Consider the following 6,158-nt stretch of genomic DNA (forward strand, 5'->3'; position numbering starts at 1 on the left):
TAATGACTGGTTCACTAACTACTTCTCAGATAGAGTTCAGTGTGTCAAATCGGAGGGCCTGTTGTCCGGACCTCTGTCAGTCTCTATGGGTGCCACAGGGTTCAAATCTCAGGCCAACTCTTTTCTCTGTATATATCAATGATGTCGCTCTTCTTGCGGGTGATTCCTTGATCCACCTCTATGCAGACGACACCATTATGTATACATCTGGCCCTTTTTTGGACACTGTGTTAATAAACCTCCAAACAAGCTTCAATGCCATACAACACTCCTTCCGTGGCCTCCAACTGCTCTTAAATGCTAGTAAAACAAAATGCATGCTCTTCAACCAATCGCTGCCCTCACCCACCCGCCCAACTAGCATCACTACTCTGGACGGTTCTGACTTAGAATATGTGGACAACTACAAATACCCTAGGTGTCTGGCTAGACTGTAAACTATCCTTCCAGACTCATATTAAGCATCTCCAATCAATTTTTAAAAAATCTAGAATCGGCTTCCTATTTCGCAACAAAGCATCCTTCACTCATGCTGCCAAACATACCCTTGTGCAACTGAATATCCTGCCGATCCTTGACTTCGGCGATGTCATTTACAAATTAGCCTCCAACACTCTACTCAGCAAACTGGATGCAGTCTATCACAGTGCCATCCGTTTTGTCACCAAAGCCCCATATACTACCCACCAATGCGACCTGTATGCTCTCGTTGGCTGTTCCTCGCTACATATTCGTCGCCAAACCCACTGGCTCCAGGTCATCTATAAGTCTTTGCTAGGTAAATCTCTGCCTTATCTCAGCTCACTGGTCACCATAGCAACACCCACCTGTAGCACGCGCTCCAGCAGGTATATTTCACTGGTCTTCCCCAAAGCCAACACCTCCTTGGCCGCTTTTCCGTCCAGTTCTCTGCTGCCAATGACTTGAACGAATTGCAAAAATCACTGAAGTTGGAGACTTATATCTCCCTCACTAACTTCAAGCATCGGCTGTCAGAGCAGCTTACCGCTCGCTGCAGCTGTTCACAGCCCATCTGTAAATAGCCCATCCAACTACCTACCTCATCCCCATATTTGTTTAAGTTTTTTCTGCTCTTTTACACACCAGTATTTCTACTTGCACATCTTCACCTGCACATCTATTACTCCAGTGTTAATAGCAAAATTGTAATTATTTCACCACTATGGCCTATTTATTGCCTTACCTCCTTACTTCACTTGCACACACTGTATACAGATTTTCTATTGTTTTATTGACTGTACGTTTGTTTATCCCATGTGGAACTGTTTGTTGTTGTTTTTGTCGCACTGCTTTGCTTTATCTTGACCAGGTCGCACTTGTAAATGAGAACTTCTCAAATGGCCTACCTGGTTAAATAAAGGTCAAATAAAACATTTACAGCTTTGCACACTCTTGGCATTCTCTCAACCAGCTTCGTGAGGTAGTCACTTAACCTGGAATGCTTTTCCAACATTCTTGAAGGAGTTTCTACATCTGCTGAGCACTTGTTGTCTGCTTTTCCTTCACTCTGCGCACCAACTCATCCCAACCCATTTCAATTGGGTTGAGGTCGAGTGATTGTGGAGGCCAGGTCATCTGATGCAGCATTCCAAGCACTTTTTGCCAGGCCTGTCTGGTCCAGCGACGATGGGTTTGTGCCCACAGGCGACGTTGCTGCCGGTGATGTCTGGTGAGGACCTGCCTTACAACAGGCCTACAAGCCCTCAGTCCAGCCTCTCTCGGCCCATTGCGGACAGTCTGAGCACTGATGGAGGAATTGTGTGTTCCTGGTGTAACTCGGGCAATTATTGTTGCCATCCTGTACCTGTCCCACAGTTGTGATGTTCGGATGTACCGATTCTGTGCAGGTGTTGTTACACGTGGTCTGCCTTTGTGAGGACGATCAGCTGTCCATCCTGTAGCGCTGTCTTAGGCGTCTCACAGTACGGACATTGCAATTTATTGCCCTGGCCACATCTGCAGTACTCATGCCTCCTTGCAGCATGCCTAAGGCACATTCACGCAGATGAGCAGGGACCCTGGGCATCTTTCTTTTGGTGTTTTTCCAGAGTCAGTAGAAAGGCCTCTTTAGTGTCCTAAGTTTTTGTAACTGTGACCTTAATTGCCTACCGTCTGTAAGCTGTTAGTGTCTTAATGACCGTTCCATAGGTGCATGTTCATTAATTGTTTATGGTTAATTGAACAAGCATGGGAAACAGTGTTTAAAACCTTTACACTTGATCTGTGAAGTTATTTGGATTTTTAACGAATTATCTTTGAAAGACAGTGTCCTGAAAAAGGGACATTTATTTTTTTGCTGATTTTATTAGTACGAAATATAATTTCCACATTTGGTCCAGCACACAATATAGCTCAATATTTGTATTATTTATTTTATACAGTCTTTCTTGCTCATCTTTATTAAGGGGGACAATAATTTTTGACCTTACTGTATATGCAGATGATATAGGTGAAGACACTTGAGACTATTTAAGAAAACAGTTTGAGGGAAGTAGGTGTTTAATGCAAAATTATCAAAATACACTTGAACAATCACAATTGAAATCACACTGCTGCATTATTGTTCACAAAGCTCAAACAGGGAAACATTTAGTTGTGTTTAATCATGTCTTGTCATTAAAAAGTGTCAGATCGTTATGAACAGTCAGAACCAACATTGCAATTATCAATACTTATACTGACTGTGACAAGACGATATGAAAATGTATATTTCTCTACTTTACCACCAGATTGACAGCATTAGTTTGCCAGTTTAGCTATATGATTTGTCTAACACGTACCAGACATACATAAATAAAGCAACAAGTATGGCAGGACAGTTGCTAACAAGAATATCACACTGGCAGTTATTGGGAACCTCAAGGGAGAGAAAGTCTGTTTGGTTGATAGGTGCTGCAATAGCCTCTATAATATACACTGAGTATACAAAATATTAGGAACACCTTCCTAATGTTATGTTGCACCCTCTTTTGCCCCCAGAACAGCCTCAATTTGTCAGGCTCTACAAGATGTCGAAAACATTCCACAGGGATACTGGCCCATGTTGACTCCAATGCTTCCCACAGTTGTGTCAAGTTGGCTGGATGTCCTTTGGGTGGTGGACCATTCTTGATACACACAGGAAACTGTTGAGTGTGGAAAAAACAGCGTTGCAGTTTCCTGACACACTCAAACCGGTGTGCCTGGCACCTACTACCATACCCCGTTCAAAGGCACTTAATTATATTGTCTTGCCCGTTCACCCGCAATTGCACTCATACACAAGCCATGTCTCAAAAGTTCGCAAGGCTTAAAAATCCATCTAACTTTTCTCCACCCCTTCAATTTTTTACTTCTCTATGCTGCTCTCCAGATTGCAGCTCCACTGAAATACATATTTAATTAGTCACTGGAAAGGGGGACATTTCCAAATGTATGGAAGCATGCTAGACTGTGTCCAATCCCAATAGCAAAGAACCCATTACTCGTGCCAATAGTCAACCAATTAGTCTACTCCCTTCACTCAGTAAGATATTGGAGGTTATTGTGAGTAGACAAATATTTTATTTATTTAACCTTCATTTAACTAGGCAAGTCAGTTAAGAACAAATTCTTATTTACAATGACAGCCTAGGAACAGTGTGGCAGAACGTTCAGGGGCAGAACGACAGATTTGTACCTTATCAGCTCTGGGATTTGATCTAGCAACCTTTTGTTACTTGCCCAACACTGACCACTAGGCTACCTGCCACCCCAAATATGGGAGTATATGGAAAAAGAATGATCTGATCACAGCCAATCAGCATGCTTATCGCAAATTGGGGAGTACAAATTCAGGAAGTGTCAGAAACCAAACTACTAGGGGTGCAGCTAGACAACTGCTTATCACGGTCGTCTCAAATAACTAAACTTTGTTTTGTTTTTTAATTAACTGTATGCATGATCAGAAGGATACCTAAATATTTACTGGGAAATATTATTAAGCAAACATCCCAAGCATTAATTGGGAGTCAGATGAACTACTGTTCTATGGTCTCTGGAAATGCATCGGCAGGTGAAATTAGGAGGCTGCAGATTGAACAGAACAAAGCAGCAAGGATTGTTTTAAGGTGGAGAAATTATTATTCTGTTGTTGTCATGCACAGTGCTTTTGCTTGGTCATTAATCTATAAGATAATTGAAAAAACATGCTTATTTTATTTCACAATGTACATCTTTTAAAACAACCAAACTCCATTCACAACAGTATTCAGTTGGTAAGAGACAGACATTCAGTCGATACTAAGAATAGATTGTCCACCACCCATGTGTTATCCCGGCAGAAAAGATAAATTGGCAGAATAACATTTTGATTCAGAGCAATAATGAATTTAATAATTTGTCTGAGCAAACCAAAAAACGTTCAATATATAAATTCAAACAATACTTTAAAACGCAAAAAGAAAGGAGGACCAAGGCACTCTTCATGTAATAAATTAAAATGCCTTTATTTGTATGGCATGTTTAGGTCCTGAAAGATGCAGGTATAAGAGCTGGAATACCTGACAGAGAGAACTTGTTGCAAAGGAGAGTGCCTTGTGATACATCAGAGAGAGTGTATTTTGTTACAAAATACAGCACTGAAGCAGATAACATAATAATCATTAAAAATAATTGGGGAATCATCCAAAGTGATATGCTACTACGCCAAGTCTTCCCAGAGCCACCAGTCATAAGTTTTAAGAGATGTCCTACACTAAATGACAAATTAGTCCACAGTTATATTCCTGGTGACTCAAACAAAACTTGGCTTGACCACAAACCCAGAGACTCTTTTAAATGTAACCAGTGCAACCATTGCAGAAATATTGCACAGAAAAAGTATTCTGTTGACACAACTTATAAAATGGAGTATTACGTCAAGCATTTTATTAACTGTAAAACCACCCATGTCATCTATAGATTGGAATGTCCACAGTGCAAGGTGTTCTACATTGGACAGACAAAGAGACACCTTCAAGACTGCTTAGCGGAACACAAGTATGCCATACGGGTAGGCAATGAAGACTACCCCATGGCAAGGCACTACAAGTCCTTACACCATGGCAACTCTGCCCCCTACGAGCTATATTAGAAAAGGGGACCGTCTTAAACAGTTAAACCAAAGGGAAAGTTTTTAGATTTACAAACTACAGGCCACTAAATACCCTGGTTTAAATGAAGATACGGATTTACAAGCTACAGGCCACTAAGTACCCTGGTTTAAATGAAGATATGGATTTACAAACTACAGGCCACTAAGTACCCTGGTTTAAATGAAGATATGGATTTACAAACTACAGGCCACTAAGTACCCTGGTTTAAATGAAGATATGGATTTACAAACTACAGGCCACTAAGTACCCTGGTTTAAATGAAGATATGGATTTACAAACTACAGGCCACTAAGTACCCTGGTTTAAATGAAGAAATGGGTTTCTCACCCTTCCTGTAGGGTCGTGATAGGTCCATTTGCTGTCATCTAGTGGACATTTTGCTCAATTGCCCTCAGCTATGTTTAGACTGTTGTTGTTCATGTTTGCTGTGTTCTAGTGTACTATGGAATATATTGCTCTCTTATTCTTGACACTTCTCCCAGTCATATAAGTTTAAAACTACCTTTCTAGGCATTCTGATACTTCTAGCTTGGAGTTGAATTTTTTAATAACATAGATACAGTATTTCACTTTTTAATGTGTATAGTATTGCTTTCTAGGTGTGTCCAATCAATTTTGTAAGTAACCAGTCCCTCTTCAAATTAGGGCTAATTGGAAAAGCTGTTGAAAAGAGGACATTGTATTATTCCGTTGTACTCCCTGACAAAGGCCATGCAGCCGTAACACGTCAGATTTGTAAAACTTTGTTTCTATTGAACATGCCATACTAATAGGCATTTTAATTAATTATATGAAGAGTGCCTTGGTACTCCTTACTTTATGATGACCAATTCACCCCTTTTACCAAAGTGCACCTTCTGTCTACCAAAATGTACTATTGTGTACCTTAGTAGCACTCCCCTTCCTCCTCTTAATACTTTAGAACCATTTCATTACAATAAAAAGCAAGGTTGTGTAATACTATGGTAGATGAAGGAATCGTTCTATTAGAGTATTTATCTGGTCAATATGTCAGTGTATTTT

This window comes from Oncorhynchus tshawytscha, linkage group LG10 (assembly GCF_018296145.1).
Source record: "Oncorhynchus tshawytscha isolate Ot180627B linkage group LG10, Otsh_v2.0, whole genome shotgun sequence".
NCBI classification, from domain to species: domain Eukaryota; kingdom Metazoa; phylum Chordata; class Actinopteri; order Salmoniformes; family Salmonidae; genus Oncorhynchus; species Oncorhynchus tshawytscha.